Source organism: Tiliqua scincoides, chromosome 1 (assembly GCF_035046505.1).
Source record: "Tiliqua scincoides isolate rTilSci1 chromosome 1, rTilSci1.hap2, whole genome shotgun sequence".
NCBI lineage: Eukaryota > Metazoa > Chordata > Lepidosauria > Squamata > Scincidae > Tiliqua > Tiliqua scincoides.
In genome coordinates, this window is record NC_089821.1 from 293,275,898 (window position 1) to 293,297,402 (window position 21,505).

At 44.9% G+C, this 21,505-nt stretch overlaps 2 pseudogenes; both read right to left on the reverse strand.

Annotated features, from left to right (window-relative positions):
• Window positions 1-723: 723 nt before the first annotated feature.
• Window positions 724-840, reverse strand: LOC136637789 (5S ribosomal RNA; annotated as a pseudogene).
• Window positions 841-16,343: 15,503 nt separating this feature from the next.
• On the reverse strand, window positions 16,344-16,466 carry LOC136637909 (5S ribosomal RNA; annotated as a pseudogene).
• Window positions 16,467-21,505: the final 5,039 nt, after the last annotated feature.

A 21,505-nucleotide genomic window follows, 5' to 3' on the forward strand; every position in this document is an offset into this window, starting at 1 on the left:
GTGGACAGTTTGTAATTTTCAACAGTCTGTATAATAAAGATGGGGAACATAATTTGATTCCTAACTAGTTACCATGGAATATTGTCATGATAATTATCACTCTGCTAGCTGACAATGGTTTTTACAGCTCCCTTGACCTTTGCTGATCTTTGTTGAGCAAGCAGTTGGCAAGAGAGCTGGGAATACTCTGTTTAACAAAGCCTGATGGATTTAAAAGAGAAAGTGGCTGTGTGACTATTCCCCTAATGGAAACTCACAGTGGTGGATTATCCTCTAGCCCAGCAATTTTCAACCACTGTGCCACAGCACAGCACAGTGGTGTGCCACAAATGGTCTGCAGTTGTGCGATGGGAATATAGGGGGATCATTTATGAGTAGGGCCATTGGGGGATGTTAGCCTCTCACCGGCAGCACAGTGTGTGTTCTCAATTGTCAAAAAACTGACGGTGGGCCTTGACAATTTTAGTGCATTACCAGTGTACCAGGAGATGAAAAAGGTTGAAAATAGCTGCTCTAGCCAATTCTTGGCTTCTTGGGTCTCTCACTGTTCTTCATATCATCTGCTTTTCAGACCCAGAACTGATGTGGGATTCGTGAGGGGCTGTAGTTCAGTGGTAAAACAGGTGCTTCACAACAGAAGGCCCCTGGTACTGTCCCCAGTACCTCCTCTTAAGATGATCTTAGGTTGGTTGGCAACCTTCAGTCTCAAAAGACTATGGTATAAGCCTACAGCACCCAGTATTCCCAGGCGGTCTCCCATCCAAGTACTAACCAGGCCTGACCCTGCTTAGCTTCCAAGATCAGACGAGATCAGGCATCTGCAGGGTAACAGTTGCTGCCTTGATCTTAGGTAGGAGGAACAAATTCAACCTAAAACATTGGAGAGCACCTTCCAGTTGGAATAGACAGTAGGAAGCGAAAAGGATGAATGGTCTGATCTCATATAAAGACAGCTTTGTATATTCAATAATGCTTATGAAGGCAGAGCCATGTACCAATTAGTTTGTTATCAATTGGATATCTCTTGAATAGCAAACCAATATCTTTATTATTAGCTGGGAGATTTTTGTTTGTTTGCTTTTTGTTTTCTTTGATGTTTTACTAGGAAGTTTAATTCACTATCAGCAACAATAGCATGCAGTAGGATATTGTAATGGGAAAGCCAGGAAGCAGTCACAAAGTGAAATCTGATCAGGGGGAAACCCCTTATTACTGCTCAAGTCTATATGATGTGGGCACACCACATTTTTTCCTTTGCAGCACTGCTTCTTGCTAGTGATTTGTATAAATAATAATTCCATGTTCAGAATTACAGTGTACAAAGTAAGTAAAGCACTTTGATTAGCCTCTCTGCACCTACAGTCTTGCACTTCAGAGCATAAAACATGTGCTTCTTTTCTCCACCCACCACTGGAATACAATTCCCTTTTCAAAGGAAGCCACAGCAGCTTTAGCTCCATTAAATATAATGGCCTAAGATTGCTACGAATGTTCCTTTCAGTTACTTAAGTACTATTGCCTGTGTTGCAGGGAAATCCTTTTCCTAAAAGCCTGAAGCCTTTGCATTGTGCTTTCTTATGGAACCATTAACTGGGAATTGTGTTATAGATGTGTGTTGCTGCTTCTCCCACCCTTTACTACTTCAACTTTTCTGCCCCACAATTATAATCTACCTTCTATACTGAATTGTTAAGGGCAATTACAAAGGAGTACAGTCCATTATAATATCATTTTGCAAAGGTGACACATAGGAACACTCACTTTTTTAGGAACTATAAGGAAAATGCATGCAAAGAAACAGTGTAGATTAGAACAGGGAAGGTGTAAACTAGCACAAGCACATATTTTATACCATTATCAGTGGTCTCCAAACTGCAGCCCAGGGGCCATATCCAGTCCACCACAAGGTTTTATCCAGCCTTCAGCAACTTGTCTATTTGAGAGCATTAGCTAATGTTTGACATTTTTACTGATTATATATCAGTCTAAGCATGACATTGTTTCTTTGTAATTGTCCCATTTCTCTTTTGTTCTGAATCATATCATGCTGATTACAAAAAGATCCAAGCAAAACTTTAAAAAGTACTGTACATCTCCATGAGCAACAAAATCCAGTTTACAGAACTGAATTTGACGTAAGAACATAAGAACAGCCCCACTGGATCAGGCCATAGGCCCATCTAGTTCAACTTCCTGTATCTCACAGTGGCCCCACCAAATGCCCCAGGGAGCACACCAGATAACAAGAGACCTGCAACCTGGTGCCCTCCCTTGCATTGGCATTCTGACATAGCCCATTTCTAAAATCAGGAGGTTACACATACACATCATGGCTTGTAACCCATAATGGATTTTTCCTCCAGAAACTTGTCCAATCCCCTTTTAAAGACACCCAGGCCAGACGCCATCACCACATCCTGTGGCAAGGAGTTCCACAGACCGACCACGCACTGAGTAAAGAAATATTTTCTTTTGTCTGTCCTAATCATCCCAACACTCAATTTTAGTGGATGTCCCCTGGTTCTGGTGTTATGTGAGAGTGTAAAGAGCATCTCTCTATCCACTTTATCCTTCCTGTGCATAATTTTGTATGTCTCAATCATGTCCCCCCTCAGGCGTCTCTTTTCTAGGCTGAAGAGGCCCAAACGCCATAGCTTTTCCTCATAAGGATGGTGTCCCAGCCCAGTAATCATCTTAGTTGCTCTCTTTTGCACCTTTTCCATTTCCACTATGTCCTTTTTGAGATGTGGCGACCAGAACTGGACACAATACTCCAGGTGTAGCCTTACCATCGATTTGTACAACAACATTATAATATTAGCTGTTTTATTTTCAATACCTTTTCTAATGATCCCAAGCATAGAATTGGCTTTCTTTACTGCCGCCGCACATTGAGTCAACACTTTCATCGACCTGTCCACAACCACCCCAAGATCTCTCTCCTGATCTGTCACAGACAGCTCAGAACCCATTAGCCTATATGTGAAGTTTTGATTTTTTGCCCCAATGTGGATGACTTTACACTTACTGACATTGAAATGCCATTTTGCTGCCCATTCTGCCAGTTTGAAGAGATCCTTCTGGAGCTCCTCACAATCACTTCTGGTCTTCACCACTGGGAAAAGTTTGGTGTTGTCTGCAAACTTAGCCACCTCACTGCTCAACCCTGTCTCCAGGTCATTTATGAAGAGGTTGAAAAGCACTGGTCCCAGGACAGATCCTTGGGGCACACCGCTTTTCACTTCTCTCCATTGTGAAAATTGCCATTGACACCCACTCTCTGTTTCCTGGTCTTCAACCAGGTCTCAATCCAGGAGAGGACCTGCCCTCTAATTCCCTGACTGTGGAGTTTTTTCAGTAGCCTTTGGTGAGGGACCATGTCAAATGCCTTCTGAAATTCCAGATATATAATGTCCACGGGTTCTCCTGCATCCACATGCCTGATGACCTTTTCAAAGAATTCTAAAAGGTTCGTGAGGCAAGACTTACCCTTACAGAAGCCATGCTGATTCTCCCTTAGCAAGGCCTATGTCTTTTGAGATTCTATCTTTGATGAAGCATTCCACCATCTTACCCGGTATAGATGTTAGGCTGACCGGCCTATAGTTTCCCGGGTCCCCCCTTTTTCCCATTTTAAAGATTGGTATGACATTTGCTATCCTCCAATCCTCTGGCACCATGGCCATTTTGAGGGACAAGTTGCATATATTAGTCAAGAGATCAGTAACTTCATTCTTTAATTCCTTAATTCCTCTTGTGTGGATGCCATCCGGGCCCAGTGACTTATTGATCTTTAATTTATCAATGAGGTCTGAAACATCTTCTCTTTCAACCTCTATCTGACTTAATTCCTTGGTCAGAAGGGGCCGTTCAGGCAGCAGTATTTGCTGCAAAAAACTCATTTAATTTCATTTAAACTCATTTAATTTCATTTTAAACTCATTTAAATCTTTAATTTATCAATGAGGTCTGAAACATCTTCTCTTTCAACCTCTATCTGACTTAATTCCTTGATCAGGAGGGGCTGTTCAGGCAGCGGTATTTGCTGCAAAAAACTCATTTAATTTATCTGCCATCTCTAAGTCTCCTTTTATCTCCCCTTTCCCTCCCTCACCATCCAGAGGGCCAACTGCTTCTCTGACGGGTTTCCTGCTTCTAATAATAATAAATAATAATAAAACTTTATTTTTATCCCGCCCTTCTCCCTAACGGGACCCAGGCTTCTAACATATTTGAAGAAGCTTTTATTATTCCCCTTAATGTTGCTGGCCATGCGTTCCTCATAGTCTCTCTTGGCCTCCTGTATCACCTTCTTACATTTCTTTTGCCACAGTTTATGTTCCTTTTTATTCTCTTCATTAGGGCAAGACTATGGAAGGAAGCTTCCTTGCCCTTTACAGCCTCTCTAACTTGGCTGGTTAGCCATGCGGGCATCCTCCTGGACTTAGTGGAGCCCTTCTTCCTTTGCGGTATACACTTCTGCTGGCCCTCTATTACTGTAGTTTTAAGCAGCCTCCATGCACTCTGGAGAGATTGGATTCTTTTTACCTTCCCTTTCAACCTCCTTCTAACCAGCCTCCTCATCTGAGGGAAGTCCGCTAGTTGAAAGTCAAGGGTTTTTGTGAGAGATTTGCCCAATCTCTTGAAAGTCCCTTGAAAGTCAAGGGTTTTTGAGAATTTGTAAGAGTCTTTCCCCAACATGCATGTCGAAACAGATCACAGCATGATCACTGTTCCCCAATGGCTCCATAACATTGACATCTCTAACCAGGTCCTGAGTACGACTCAATATTAAATCCAGAGTCATCTGTGCTCTGGTGGGCTCCCTGACCAGCTGCTCTAAGGCACAGTCATTTAACATGTCAAGGAATCCGGTCTCCTTTACCAGAACACAAATTGACCCAGTCTATATGAGGATAATTGAAGTCCCCCATGATTACAATCCTGTCCCTCCTTGTCACCTCCCTGATCTGTTTCCTCATTTTAAGGTCCCCTTCTGGTTTCTGTTCTGGAGGACAATAGTACACCACCAGTATAACATCACTCCAGGGGCCTGGTCATTTAACCCACAGAGATTATATGGTGTAGTCTGACCCGCCTTCAATCTCTACTTTGCTGGATTCTATCCCTTCCTTAACGTAAACGGCCACCCCACCTCCAACACACCCCTCCCTGTCCCTCCTGTTGAGTTTATAGCCCGGATTGCGGTATCCCATTGATTTTTCGCATTCCACCAGGTTTCCGTTATGCCCACTATGTCAATGTTTTCCCTAGTCATCAGACATTCCAGTTCTCCCAACTTTGCTCGGAGACTTCGGGCATTCGCATAAAAGCATGTACATGGAATGCCCCAGGATGGGCTGCTTAGTAGCTCCTTTGTCCCCGCATCCTCTCACTGTGCCAAACCTTCTATCACATCCCATTATGCTACCATTCCCAATTTCTTCTCCTACTCTGCCTTTACCTTGTTGTTCTCTAACCTCCCCATCCTCATCCATATGGGATGGTGAATGATGAAGTTCCAAACCGGATGCTCCTCAGCTCCTGTCGGCTTTCCCCCAGGGATCAGTTTAAAAGCTGCTCTGTCACCTTTTTGCCACCTTTATGCCACCTTTATGCACCAGCAGTCTGGTTCCATTCTGGTTCAAGTGAAGCCCGTCCCTCTTGTGCAGGCCCCGCTAGTCCCAAAACGTTCCCCAGTGCCTAACAAATCTAAGCCCCTCCTCCCTACAGCACCGTTTCATCCATGCATTGAGACCCCTGATCTCCGCCTGCCTAGCTGGCCCTGCGCGTGGAACAGGTAGCACTTCAGAGAATGCTACCTTTGAGGTCCTGGCTTTCAGCTTCCTACCTAATAGCCTAAATTTGGCCTCTAGGACCTCCTGGCTACACTTGCCCATGTCATTGGTGTTGACATGCACCACAACCGCTACCTCCTCCGCAGCACGGTCTACCAGCCTATCTAGATGAGAAGTGATGTGTCCAACTCATGGACCCAATCAATCAATATGCCCATTTATAAAAAAGGGGATAGAAAGCACCCAGGGAGCTATTCCCCCTTCTCTTTCCTATCCACTCTGGGCAAGATTTACGCAAAATACCTTTTGGACAGGCTCACCAAGTGGCTGAAACAAAATAACATTATTGGCCCAGAACAAACAGGTTTCTTACCTGGTAAATCTATTTTGGATAACTGTTTAGCCCTATCCCATTTAGTCACTAAGTATGCCAAATCTAAAAATTTCCATCTTTATGCTACCTTCCTGGATTTAAAAGGTGCATTTGACACGGTTAAAAGGGAGCTACTTTGGCTAAAATGGGACAATTTAGGTCTGGACAAGAGACTCTTAATCAGGAAGCTCTACTCGGAGACTAGCTGCTGTGTTAAATTAACACCATGTGGGAAACTTTAGGCCCCAATTCCTACTAATTTAGGAGTCAGACAAGGACTGTGTCTTAGCCCCTATGCTGTTTAACATATTCATTAATGATCTGGCTCCTCATTTGTCCTTAGTTGACATCCATCCCCCTAAATTTGGTAATTTACCGTTCCCTCTTCTGTTGTATGCAGACGATATGCTGCTTTTGTCCCATACGAAAATTGGCTTGAAGCGTTTAATCAACTTGTGTATTAAATACTTAACTTCCAATAAATTGCAATTAAACTTTGAGAAGTCTAAAATAGTGGTTTTTGGTTCCCAATGGAAACCTACCTCTTGGTCCTTTGGTGGGAAGGTAATTGAACAGGTTAAAGTTTTCAAGTACCTGGGAATTCTGTTTCATCATAGGCATACTTGGTCACCTCATCACCAGGCTGCTATTAAGCAATTTATTAGTTCAAGTTACTTTGTGGATTTTTTACACCTGGGGCAATTCTTATATCCCAGCAGTGGTGCAGATCTTTAAGTCCAAGATTCTGGCATGATGGCTGAAATCTAGATAAGGGTACCAAACAGCAATTTCCACTCTAGCAGAACATGTTCAATCCAGATTCCTCTATAAGATCTTTGTGGTACCTCACTGCGTCCCTTACGCAGCATTGTGCTTCAAAGCTGGTCTGCATAAAATTGAAACACTGGCCTGGCTGAGATTCTTGAGATTTTGGATAAGGGTCGGTTTTGAGGCAAATCAGAACATCATGCTCTCCAATATTCTTGCTGATGTTTCTTTTTCCCCTGGTCTAACTTTATTTCACAACAGCTCCTAGGTTTATCACCTGATCTGATAGGAAGATTACCCATGTCTGCGGCTTACAATCTTACTCAGTTCTGACTATTCGATATAGAGAAACAGAATTTGCAAGCTGCAGCCCGTAAGTCTTGTTTGCTTCTAAATATTGGTCTTTCATGGCCCTCCGATTTGGGTTCAAGCTATCTATCGTTCATGTGTTCACCTCAGATTCGTAGAGCCTTTACGCTGGGTAGGTTTAATATCTTACCTACGAATGTACTAAGAGCAAGATTTAATAGACCATTGGAGAGTCCCCAGTCATGTTCTTGCAACCTGACCTCAAAAGAGTCCTTGACCCATGTACTTTTGTATTGTACCCACTATATTGATTTACGCCATCAATTTCTTTATCAATTCCTGGAAAACTTTCATGGTTCAGATACAGACTTGGTCCAGTACTTGTTGGATGGGAGAAATGAGTGCCGCTCATCAAATGTTGCAAAATATTTATTTAAGGCACGGTCAAAGCGTAAATTCCTCTGTATTTCTTTGCCTGATCAATGATTGGTGGCTACCTTGAATGTTTTAATTTTGTTTTCTTGATGGATTGTTTATGCCAATAAAGGTGTAATGAATGGATGAGGCTCTGCATCCGCTCTGCAAGCGGCCACTCCCCCTTGCTGTCGGAGCCATTCAGGGCAGGGACAGCAACACCTGCCACACTTATCGCACCACCCCCTCTCTAGCTATGCTTCTGCCTGATCCTAGTCCTGGTATGTTTTGGTTTGGCTTTTCCAGCTGAGAATGAACATGCTTTGAGAGGACCCCTGGCTGGATGATGCTAGGGAGGGGTGTGAGAGCGAGACAACAATTTATGTTTGACCTGAAAAGAAGGTTGGAAAATAGGCTTCCCTCTGTAAAAGCTGCATCAAAGCAGCTTAATTAAGTCTGACATTCACAAACAAAAGACATTTGAAAATGGTGTGTCAATAGTACAGCATGGTAAATACTCTGCCTACCCATCTCTCAAACTAATTAGAAGGAAGAGGTGAAAAAGAAAAATGGAGACAGATCTTTAAAAAGTGCTGTTTATGATAAGATTTAAAGTTCAGTTAATTCAATTGCGAGGGAGGGTAACTGCTACACGTGGCAACAGTGTGGTGAGGATGAAAATATGCCTTCAGCATTATGTGGTTTATTATTTATCACACTCTTACACCTTTCCACCTTGACTCCAAGGCGATCAAAGTGATATACATGGATTTCTCACTTTCCCCTTCATTTTTCCTCACAACATTCCTGTGATGTAGGCTAGACTGAGACCATGTCAAGTAACGGGGACTGACCCAAGGTCAAGTAAGAACATAAGAAAAGCCCTACTGGATCAAGCCAAAGACCCTTCTAGTCCAGCACTCTGTTTCCCACAATGGCCCACCAGCAGGAAGTCCACAAGAAGCAGATTGAGAGTCGCACCGTTGCTCCCCTGCAACTAGTATTCAGAGGTATATTGCCGCTGGCTTTAGAGGCAGCACATGATCGACATCGCTAGTAGTCACTGATAATAAACCTGTCCTCCATGAATTGTCCAATCCCCTTTTAAAGTCATCCAAGCTAATGGCCGTCTCCATATTTTGTGTCAATGAAATCAAGAGACTAATTACGCACTGTGCATCCTTTTATCTGTCTGACATTTCCTGCCAATCAGTTTCCTTGGATGACCCCTGGTTCTGATATTGTGAGAGAGGGAGACAAGCATCTCTCTATCCACTTTCTCCATAGCATGCATAATTTTTATAGGACTCCTTATCAAGTTGCCCCCCTTAATCACCCATTTTCCAAGCTAAATAAGCCCAAACACTGTAGCCATAAGGAAGGTGGTCCTGCCCTATGAACATTTCGGTTGCCCTTTTATTGTCCTTTTTCCAGCTCTACAATATCCTTCTTGAGGTGTGGCAACCAAAACTGTACACAGTAAAGGTCCATCCTATTTATACACTGATTTTTTATGCACGGATTTGACTCAACACTATTGGCCCCTGCAAATGAGAAGGAATGTGCCGATCCCTGAAGAAGGGGGAAAATGCATCCTTTTAAAATCAGTTTAAAAAACTCAACAGTCCTTTAACAATAGCCTCCTTAATGAGAGAGAGAGAGAGAGAGAGAGAGAGAGAGAGAGAGAGAGAGAGAGAGAGAGAGAGAGGGCAGCTGGCTGACAATCCATCAATCCTTCTCTCTCCAGCGGACACCTCCCTTTCCCCTGAGCACGTGAAAGAAAAGTGATCATTTTGCATTAGTGAAGGGAGGGGCTGAGTGAAGCGCCTTTCTAAGTGCTTGGAGGATGACTGATTGATGGATTGTCTTCTTAATGACTCTTATCTTACATCACAAAGGTCAGCAAGGCTGTTTTTAAATCACTGGAGCAAAGAAACTTTGTTTTTAAAATTGATTTGCTATAGTGCGTTTTCTGCCATCCATGTGAGTGCTTGGAACTGAGCCTACGCGAATAATTAGTTTCAACCTCTATTCCAAATGTGGCTGCACAACAGATTTAGGGCCGAATCCTAAGGATGTGCTATGGCGACAGAACACGCGTTCTGTTGGCATAATGCACTTTCCAGCTGTTGAAAATGCAACTTGGCCAGCCTGGCCACCAGTAAGCAGCTAGGTTGACATGGCGATGGACTGCAGATGCCCACTACTCCAGGTAAGGTCACATACATGGTCAGAGAGGGGCAGAACGGGGTGGGTGGAACATGGTGGCAACGCTAGTGGGGAGGACGGCAAGTTGGGCCTGGGAAGAGGGTGGGTTTAGTGGAAGCAGTGCCTGCTGAATCCTAGGTGTGTACAGAACTGCACCCAATCCTATCCTACTTCAGCCAGAACTAGCGTTCCAGCAGTGGTTGATGCTTTCCACTGTAGTAAAAGGCCTTCCAGAAGTGTGCAAAACAACATTTTTCTTATGTTCCACAAGAGTGGATATCAGGATAGTGGATTTTTTTTCCAAAGATTCCCTTCCTGAAACAGAAGGAGCCTCAATCAGAGGAAGGGAAACTCTAAATAGAACTCACTGGAGCCAGTGTTGAGTGACATAAACATGCCTTAAAACATGTCCACGGCACCTGGAGAGGAGGGGCCACTGGCACTGGGCCAATGCCAGTAAGAGCTGAGCCTCAGTGCAACGTGGAGGGCCAGCTGGTGCTCAAGCAATGCCAGCCAGCAGTAAGTTTTGCAGCATGGGAGTGGGTGGAATGGGATGGGGGGAGGAACCGGGGAGGGAGGGGTGTGGGATCAGCAGAGCTCTGCTCCGCAGGATCCTGAATTCTGCGTTGGGCCAGAAATCCTAACATGGGATCTCTTGTGCCAGTAAAATAGCTGGTGTGGACTTGAGAAGCCCAATTGTGGGGCTTAGGGCCAGTAGCAGAGCCAAAGAGGGGAAGAGCTGTGCTGCACAGCTCCAAAAGCTACCCCTGTGTAAGCTACCCCTTCCCCTCACTCTTGGGGTCATTCTGAGGAGCAAAAGCAACATGGAGGCGTCTCCTCCACACTGCTTTTGCCCCCAGACAGGCTCTGAGAGTGAGGGCTAGGGGCAGCTTACATAGCAAGTTTTGGAGCCAAGCGGGACTAACAGCCCTGCCCCCCCCCGGCTCCACTACTGCTTGGGGCTTTCCCATGAGGTGACCAACAATGGCCTCGGTGTGCTGCTGGATGTAGTGGTAGCCATTATGGTGCTGTTGCGCCTGGCAGAGCCACCGGCTTCAGGATTGGGCTGTAGGTCTGTCACTCACATTCCCTTTCTGAAGTCTCAATCTATAGTCTTGTTTTAGTTAAGTCCCCAAGTTTTCATTTCTGGGGAGAGGGGCAGGCTTATATGCTTCATCATTAACTCTTCCTTTTTTAACTTTATCCTGACTGGGGCAATGTCCTTAAAACACAAACGAATTGCTGTAAGCCTTTGGATCCACCTTCATATCATCCAATTCCTTCACAAGAAGCTCCAGAAATCAGCTTTTCTTTGTGTGAGTAGCAGCAAAGGTGGCACCAAAGCATGACAGTTCAACAGCAGCTGCCAAAACACCTGTAGAGATGATTTTCTGGAAAGGAAGGTGATGTCTGATTTCAGGTAATTAAGGCAATTCAATTTATGTTATTAACAGTAAACATAATTATACTGATAATTCAACCCTACCACCTCCCAACAGCATGGCAATCAGTGGGTGATTGAAGCTAACGATACAATTATTCAATGGCAGCTGTGAACTTGGCAAAATACTTGTGCAACATTAAATGATAATGCCTTGGGATGCGATAGACTGCATTAATTATATTCTAAAGCAGGCAGAATGTCAATTGCAGTTCACTAAGTGTATACGCTATCTGTGGTGGATTATGTCCAAGGAGAGAAAAGGGGGAGCATCAGAACGGGGGGGGGGGGAATAGGATCTGGTGTGTACCATCACCATAAACTCCACCCCCTCCTGTTGCCTCCCTGCCCCTGTTTCTCCCCACCCAGCTATGCCCCAGTCCTTCCCTTCCCCATGCAGCTATGCCCCAGTCCTCCTCCTCCCCCACCCCCACCGCTGACTTACCAGGTCCAGAGGGTACAGTGAGGTCTGGTGGTGGAGTGCTTGCTGCTGGCTGTTGCAGTAATGTGAGCAAAATGCCAAAATGCCATTTTGCAACAGCAGAAGTCACTTCCATTGTCATGATGCTCCCTGTTCGGCAATCCAATTCTGCATAGTTTTGAGCTGTTAGGCTGCAATCCTACCCACACATAACTTGAGTAAACCCCTCTGACTATAATGGGTGTTACCTCTGATTAGGCATGCACAGGATTGGGCTGTTACTCTGGTTGAAAATCACCTCCTAGCTAGAGATGTGAAAGATCTCCATACCTCTGTGTATGACTTGGAAACAAGGAAGGAAACCTCATTAGCCAAAAGCACAGAGTTTGCATATAGAAAGTCCTCGACACACATCCCAACATCTCTAGCTAGCAGATGGTGGGAGAGCTCAGTCTGAGATTCTGGAGTAAATAAGCAGAATGGTCTCGAAGGAAGCCATCAAAAAGGCTCCCCTCTCCTCAATGAATGATATTCTTGAGGATGTATAGCTCACACCCTCTTGTAATGGACCTTGTTATGTGTTCACATCAAAACTCTCTAGAGCAAGAAATGCTTCTTATTCATGCATGTGCACTTGCAGCACAAGATAAATGATGAATTGGAAGCAAAACCACATACAATCCTGATCACTCATAATGGAATGAAGGTGATGCCACATCATACTGTAATAATCCTGCTTTCTTCTTAGCTTTCCAACTGTTGACTCTGGCATTTAAACAATATTTGGATATGAATTTTAATTTAGTTGCACAGTAGAAACTCATGGCAGGAGTACCCTCCAGGTTACCCAGGGTGCACCTGCAGTAGTACCCTATACACAGTGGCTTGGAATCTTACCTTTCCCCCCAGATGGAGGTTTCACTAGAACTCTGTGAAAAATGACTGCTGAGCTCCATGTTGCAGTCCTCAAAAACACAGGGACTCCAGATGAGTGTTTGGTCAGCAGTCACAATGGTTGGTGTACCTGGCATTCCTCAAGAGAGAGTGGCCACTCGTGATTAGCTGTTGCAAAAGGAAGAGATGGTTAGGCAACACAATGCAAGCTTAACAATACTGAAGGATCAGTATCAGGGGGGTGGGTAGAGACATGGAGAGAGAGAGAGAGATGCAGCTTCGGTGCTTTGAGACATGTGTGTATCTCCCCTCCTTTATTTACTTGCATGGGCTGCATTGCCCTTGCTTTTCCTATTGGAGTATTGAAGTGAAGATTCCACTTGGGTTTCGGTGGTTGGAGTCATCCTGGGACCGAGAATTCTGAGAAGATAAGCGTTAACAAAGTATCTTGCCATACATGTTGTGAGGAATAACAGGTTGTTTGTGTGGATGCCACTTCCTCAATAGTTTCTCCATAGTTCCACAGGCTCATTCATTCTCCCGAGTTCCCCGAGTTTGTGCTCTGAGTGTAGACAGGAGACTTGAGAGGCATAGCCCTGTGCCACATGTCTTAACATTTGAGATGTAGTCTGTCTCCCTGGCAGGGGCTTAAGTACTGAGGTTGATGTGCTGTGATTGGCTGCAAGATGGACTCTGTATCCTATGCTAGGAAAGATGGTGAGTTTGAGGGGATGGCAGGAGTTGGGATGTTCTGGTGTTTTTTTCCTTACTCATTGCTTTCTATGCATTTTCTGCTTCCTACACCTGTTTTGTGGTTGGTGTGGAATTTTTGGTGACAGGGGCATCTGTCACCTGAAGGGGGTTTAGGATATAGCACACATTGAGTTCTCCTCAGCCCATCCAAGTCCTGCTCCTGCTAGATTGTGAGCCCTTTTGGGACAGGGAGCCATTAGATATTTGATTTTCTCTGTAAACCGCTTTGTGAACTTTTTGTTGAAAAGCGGTATATAAATACTGTTGTTGTTGTTGTTGTTGCTCACTTCTCTGCCCAGTTTTAGCTTGCCTGCTGGTGCAATTTGCACTGATATCCATGGTATGCCAGCATGCTGTTGCACTGGCATCTGGGGCTGATCCACCCTCAAGCTGCCTGCTGTGCCAGCAGAGCTATCCTTATGCCAACCATGGCACATAGCCAGCTGCCAACGGCCACGGCATATGCCATCCAGACTGGCAAGGCGTAGAGAAAGATTAGGCTGTTAAGGAAAAAGGAGAAGAAAATTAGATAAAAGGCTGCTTTAAAAATGTAGGGAAAAGGATTAGGACTAACCTAAATGCTTCAGGGTCCAGTGCTCCAATTTTCCAGTGACAGTGCAGCTGTGCCAATGGGGCATGCACTGCACCTTGTGGTGGGGAGGCAATCACAGAAGCCTCCTAAGGGTATGGGAACATTTGTTCTCTTACCTTGGGTCTGCACTGCGGCTGCACCGGTGCTGGAAAGTTGGATAGGACTGGGCCCCCAATAACTCAGAAAATGCTTTTTACTATGGAAAGCAGATATCCCTCTTTTTGACTCCTTGATGAATTGAGCATAAATATAACTATCATTCTGTAAGATCATAAAAGCAGTGTTGTTTGTAACAAGCAATGCTGCAATGTAATTAGGGTGACATAAAAGTTTGGGGTTTTTTTTGTTTGTTTTTTGCTAATTCACAGCAAGGAGAAAGACAGTACAGATTAATTAAAAATTAGGTATTTTTTAAAAAAAACTTAATGGCTTGAAGGGAGACTATACAATGTTAACACAAAGAGGTGTCGGAAAGTAAGATGGAATAATCAAAAGCAACCTAGGAACATCAAACAAAGTGAATGATCAACAGCCTGGCTGCTGCTTCTTGGCAGTGCTAAAGGCACACATCATAAAAAAACAGCTCTTCCCTGAGAGAAGTGAATTCAAAGAAAATGGAAAACAGGCGATACAAAACCATCAAAGAAGGCAGCAAAACAACTTTGTGTCCATACTCACTGCCCTGTACCAAAGAAAAATATTCACCAGTCCTGTGATCTTTTCATTTAATACTTCCTGAATACATGCTGGTCTGTGACCATAATAAAGAAACTAACAAGAAGGTAGAAAAGAGATACTGTATTTGACAAAAATATGATGATATAGACGGGAAGTGATGACAGTGGACACTCTCATCTATACTGTATTTCACATGTAGCGGTGAAGCCTCCTAGGATCATTGACTGAGCTGATGAGGTCATTTGGAATATTTAGGCTGCAATCCTATGTGTACTTTCCTGGGAGTAGGCCCCACTGAACACAATGGGTCTTACTTCTGAGTAGACATACCTAGGATTACTCTGTCAGATGCTGAGGATCTAATCCTATACACTTTCTTGGGAGTAGGTACCATTTAATACAATGGCAGTTACTTCTGAGTAGCTATGTACTGTATAGCATTGTGCAGTCAGTGCACTAAACCAACTGCCAAGCAGTTTCTGCAGGGAAGGGAGTCAGTTTGGCTGGAGATTGGAAAGAGATTCCAGGAGGCAGAGAATCTAAGGGCCCTATCCTATCCAAATTTTCCAGCTGATGCAGCCTCAATGCAGCCCTGAGGTAAGGGAAATAATGTTCCTTTACCTTGAGAAGGCCTCCGTAACTTCCCCCCACCACAGGATACAGCCCTCACCCAATTGGCACAGATGCGTCAGCACTGGAAAGATGGATAGGATTGGGCCCTAAGGTACCTATTGGTTGATGTTCATGTGTGAAAGACAGAATGTGTGAAAGACAGAAGACACATTTTTCAATGTGCTTGTATCAGGTTTTTAAACTGATTGGTACCCATGCGGGAAAGGTGATTTAAAATTGCATTCCAACCATCCTGCAGCCAGCCAACCATCATCCAAACATGTTTACCCAATTTGGGAATGGCTTTTTTTCCTTCCCTGAGTGGGAATTCATGTCTCTTAGCTTCTATTAACAGGTAGGGCTTTCTTCTTTGATTCCTCCTCTTTCTCCATTTCCCTGACTCTTGCCATGTAACCCTGTGGCAGCCTGTTTCCAAAGGCGAAGGGGGCAGGAAGGGTCAGAGTAGGTAAAGGACTGAGAAATGGGAACCTGAAGAAAGGGTGGATAAAGGATAAAGTGCAAAAGGGCACAGCTGCAAGAATGGAGACAGGAAGAGGTTGATCATGTGAAGTTCTGAAGAAACTTTCCATCATTGATACTAGGAGGGATTAAGATCCATTAAAATCAAAATAAATACTGTATGCATAGGTATACATTCATATAGCATATCTAGAGTCATGTTGGTTTGTTGTAGCAAAACCTTGGAAGATGCGTGAAAGGTCTTTGCATCTGACAAAGTAGTCTATGGCCCTCAAGAAATGATTTATTGAGAGCCCAGTCCTCTGCATGGGACTCAGATGTAAGTCCCATTATAGTAAATAGGGCTTACTCCCAGGTATGTGGGGATAGGATTGCAGCCTCATTCATGGTATTCATAAGCCAAATTCTCTGACCAAAAAAGGGGGGGGGGTGACAGTCATAATGGTGAGAAAAAGCCAATAAATTAGAACTTTAAAGAACATAAGAAGAGCCTCGCTGGACCAGGACAAAGGCCCCCCTAGTCCAGCTTCCTGTATCTCACAGTGGCCCACCAGATGCCTCAAATAGGTTGGCAACCTTCAGTCTCGAAAGACTATGGTATAAGCCTACAGCACCCGGTATTCCTAGGTGGTCTCCCATCCAAGTACTAACCAGGCCTGACCCTGCTTAGCTTCCAAGATCAAACAAGATCGGGCATGTGCAGGGTAACAGTTGCTGCTATAGGGAGCACACAAAACAACAGACCTGCATCCCGGTGGCCTCCCTTGCATCTGGCTTTCTGTCAGGCCAAGGCCCATCTGGTCCAGCTTCCAGTATCTCATAGTGGCCCACCAAATGCTTCAGGGAGCACACAAGATTACAAAAACAACATGCGTCCTGGTGCAAAGCAAAGCACTGCATAAAAATTCAAAGCAGGTCAAACAGAGGAAAGCCATATACAAATTCAATACGCAGACAACTTTTCATAACTCTGCACATTATAACTGTGTTCCTGAAAAGCATAAAGTTGCCTCTGTGTGTGCACTGGGGTTTGGCTCCCCGTTCCAGCAGCAATCTGCCATGCTGGAAAGAAGTTTGTCCAAAGCTTTTTGGAAGCCCAGGTATGTCACCTGGGTTCATCTATATTGACATTTTGGCTGACACTCTCAATCCATTCTCAAAAGGTTGGATAGTTTCTTTCAGCTTCATTAATGCCTTCTACCAATTCCCCTAAAACAGAAGTTAGGCTGACATATCTGTAATTCCTGAATCCCTTTTGGAATCTGTATTTTTAAAGGCAAACTATTGCCGAGAATAGAAATATTAAAAACAGCAGAAGCCACAGAGCCCTCAGCAGCAGAATAGCAGGAGGGCTTGAGCCGTAATAATAATAGATATGAGGACAGGGATGCTACAGACAGTCTTATTCTTATTCATCTCTGAACGTCTGGAGGGTATGGAATATAACAGAAGCCTGAAACAAGAGGCTCCTTAACACCACTCTCAAGGAGAATTGCCATTCTTACAGTACCTTGCGTCCCCACACCAATGAATTCCCAGGAAGAGGTCACAACAGAAAGGTCACCAGAGTGTGTGCCTTTCTCCCCGGTAGCTTAAATAAATTTCACGTGTCAGTCTCATAAAAAGGCTAAACACTCGAAAGGTTATATTACATCCCTCATTTTATTTTGTCATACCGAATCCCACTCAAGGAGTGCTTTCATGGTTCCTTGGGGTCTATCAGCAGCAAATACAAACCAAGCCTGGGTAGAAGGTTGCCTGGGTACCTGCCAATTGTCTACAATGAGAGCATTCTCTTTTATTGGAGGGCCAGCTCCTTCAGTCTGGAATGACAGCTTTCTCATTTTTGGAATATTAAACAGCCAGCCAAGGAGCAGATGGCAACCATCATCATTATAAATAGTCTCCTGTGGTGTGCAAGGCAGTTTTCTTCTGACAGGACGAGCCCAAACAGGGCTTCCCAGTAAGGGATGCTTTGAATTGAATGATCTCCTATCTACTAACTGTGAAGCAAATGTTTGTCCTCCTACTGTTCTGAGGCATTGTGACAGCCTTTCTTTATCCTTCATGGTGAGCAAACTCTTCATTCACATTTTCAGATTACAATTAGATTATGCCCAGCTGTTTTCCCTTATGACCAGCAAGCAGATATTCTCAAGTCAACAATTTCACTTTCAGATTCATTACAAACAGGTGGATTTTCATGCCAATAAGGCTGGGTGATTTTCAAGTGAAACTGGCATGTGCTGAAGCAGAATTGGTCAATTGAATAAGAAATCTGCATTCTCCAACTGTGGGTTGGGACCCACTAGGTGGATCGTGAGCCAATTTCAGATGGGTCCCCATTTTATTTTTAATATATTAGACTTGATGCTACCATGGTATGTGACTGTATTTGGGGAATCGTTACAGACCCGCACTTTTAACAAGCTATGATGTATTTTCTTTTAACAATGCTAGTCAATGGGACTTACTCCTGGGTAAGTGTGGATAGGATACAGTCTAGAATTGTGAAAAAATTTCCTGCTTGATGATGTCACTACTGGTCATGACATCTCTTCCGGTGGCTCCCGAAAGATTCTCATTCTAAAAAGTGGGTCCCGGTGTTATTTGCATGAGAACCACTGCTCCAATAGATACAAACATGTACACATCTCAGAGGAACATACTTTCCAGTTAGGTCTCTGAAGAACATAATTCTTCATGGTATGATTTCTTTGACTGACAGATTATATGTAAGGTCTGCAAACTTCCTTATCTGAAAAGAACTTTGGGCCCAATCCTATCCAACTTCCCAGCACTGGTGCAGCCAACAGTATGTGTGCTGCATCCTGTGGTCTGGGGACAGACACAGAAGCCCTCTCAAGGCAAGGGAATGTTTGTTCTTTTGCCTCTGGGCTCCATTGCAGCTACATCAGCACAGGAATGTTGAATAGGATTGAGCTCTTCTTTATTTAAAATATTTCTACCCCACCTTTCCCAGTCCAAATATTAAAAAACTAGAACTAAAAAAACAAACTACCTGGCAGGATATCAAACTCCATGTCAGTCTGAAAAGCCTGACCCAGAGTCTCTCAAGTTTTGAGAAGCCCCATTGCAGGACCTGGGGCTTCCTCTGAGAAGACCTCCAGTTGCTTCCTGGTGACCACTGGATACAACTATAGCTACTCTGGTGCCGCTTCTCCAGCGGGTGCCAGGAAGCTCAGGATTGCTCTGTAGAACTGTATAAAATTTGCCCCATCAATTAATCAACTAAAATTTTGAACTCATTTAAACCAATTAAAGATCTACATTAATTGCACTATATAAATAAATAAATATCATGGTCCTAGATTCCCAAGCAAGAGCCCAATTCTGTGCTCAGTGGCACGGCTTCGTGCCGCCGAGTACTGTCATAAACGTAAGGGGGAGGGAGGGAGGCGATCCATGGAGCTCCACTCTGCAGGATCCAAGGTGCTCGTGGAGGGCTCCGCGCCCTACACGAGCACCTTTACCTTACCGCCAACCAAAAGGTAAAGTGGGTAGCCCCATTGCGGGGATGCTTACCTTACCCGAGGGAAGGGGTTGAAAATCTCCTTCTCCCGAGGCGGCTCCTGCGGTAGCCCGGGGCACACAGGATCCAGCAGCAGCTGTTCTCAGTGCCGCCGAGGCTGGGCACCCTGGGCAGCTCAGGACTGGGCTGTGAATGTGCATAAGACTGCAGAGGCCCATTCAACTCAGACGGACTTACTTCTAAGAAAAGCTATATTATACGTGCACATGTGTGCTTTCAATCAGTAGCTGTTCTTGTTTGATAAACCAGTTGATTGAGAGGGTAATCTTTGTTAGGATTAGAACATGTGAAGAGGGGACGTTTTATGCTCCACCCATCCCAGGCCATTTTAAAGGCAAAAATTGCTGATCTGAATCAGTGCCCAATCCTGTGGTCCTCCTGTATAGCACCATAATAATAATAAAAATAATAATAACAACTTTATTTTTACCCCGCCTTTCTCCCTGAAGGGACTCAAGGCGGCTCCATGCTGCGGACCATAGTCGCAAACGTGCCGTAAGGCATGTTTGTGGGTCTGGCCGCTGGGCTCCCGCCGGTGGTAGTCCAGCTGGTGCTGGGCTAGCACTGGGCAGCGGCCGAGGTTCCACGGCTCAGCGGTCTCCCGACTGCCAGGCTGCAGAACGGGAGGCTAGGGTGTGGCTGGGGTGCGGGGGAGGCATTCCGGGGAGGGGGGAAGCGTGCCAGGGGGCGGGCGGGAGGTGTGTCGGGAGGAGGAGGAGGTGGATCCGCGGAGCTGAGCTCTGCAGGATCCAAGGCACTCATGGAGGGCTGCATGCCCCACACGAGCGCCTTTACTTTAGCGCCGACCTTCTGGTCGGCGCTAAAGAGAGTAGCCCCATTGCGGGGCTGCTTCCTTTACTTGGAGGAAGGGGGCGAACGTCCCCTTCTCCCGAGGTGCCTCCTGCGCTAGCACAGGAGGCGCAGGATCCCGCAGCAGCCCTCCACGGAGCCGCCAAGCTTGGGCACCGCGGGCAGCTCAGGATTGGGTTGCCAGTTATTTACCTCTGAAGTGGCAATTTGCAATGCAACAACAACAACATCAATAGCAACAATAACCCCCTTGGAAAAACCCTGAACTTTGGTGTAGGGTAGGTTGTAAATCCACCCTGCATCTAGCCTCCAGTTTCAGTGTTCCAGCATTGTGAAGTTTAGTTATACAGAGCCCTCTGCTGTTTTTTCCCTACTACATATTTCATTTCAAACACCAGCTTGTTGAAGTGATAGTACTGAGCTTGCAGAAGGACCATAGAAGAAAGGTAGTTTCTCCTTAAGTGTTATTGGAGATGGTGAGAAACATCTAAAAATATTTTTAAAAAATCGGTAGGGAACAGAAGTCTTTATACTGAAGAAATAAATAACTGCTTCAGAAACAGCTACTGGGTGCCTTGGGGCAAAACCATGCACTGGTGGTGCCCCAATGGCATTGTGCCTAGCCCTGATGATGCACTGAATGCTATCACTACCATCGGTATTGAAGGTTCAGGGATTGGCCTGGCCAAGTGGGCTTCCTGATTAAGTGTGGGCCTTGGGCCAGTGCCCACCCTGACAAACTTCTGATGTCAGCCATGTAGGTAGCCCAAGTAGCCTCCATGGCACACAGTGACTTTCACCAGCCTGTGCTAATGTGCCAGTAGCAATAGCCTAGCCACAGCTATCAATATTCTGGTGGCCTTCATGTTGGACTACTGGATTGTGCTGTACATGAGGCTGCTTCTGAAGATGGTTGCAGTTAGTTGATAAAACAGCTGCAAGGTATATTAGCTGTTCAAATCTCACCAGAGCTTAAAACACTGCACTGTTCCTTCCTGGTTTGTTTCTGAGCACAGGTCAAGGAGTTGGTGCTTACCCTTACATAAGAGCCCTGCTGGATCCAGCCAAGGGCCCATCTACTGTATCTCAGTGACCCAATGGATGCCTTAGGAAGCACTCAAGACAACAAGATACCTGTTGTCATTCCCTTGCATCTGGTATTTAGAAATGGGAGGCTGCATACAGTCATCAAGACTTGTAACCTGTGATGGACTTTTCCTCCATAAATCTGTCCAGCCCCCTTTGAAAGGCATCTAGGCCAGGAGCCATCACAGCCTTCTGTGACAAGGAGTTCCACAGATTAATTACAGATTGGGTAAATAAATATTTCCTTTTCTCTGTTCTAACTCTTCTGCCAGTCAATTTTAGTGGCTGTCCCCTGGTTCTGGGATTGTGCAAGAG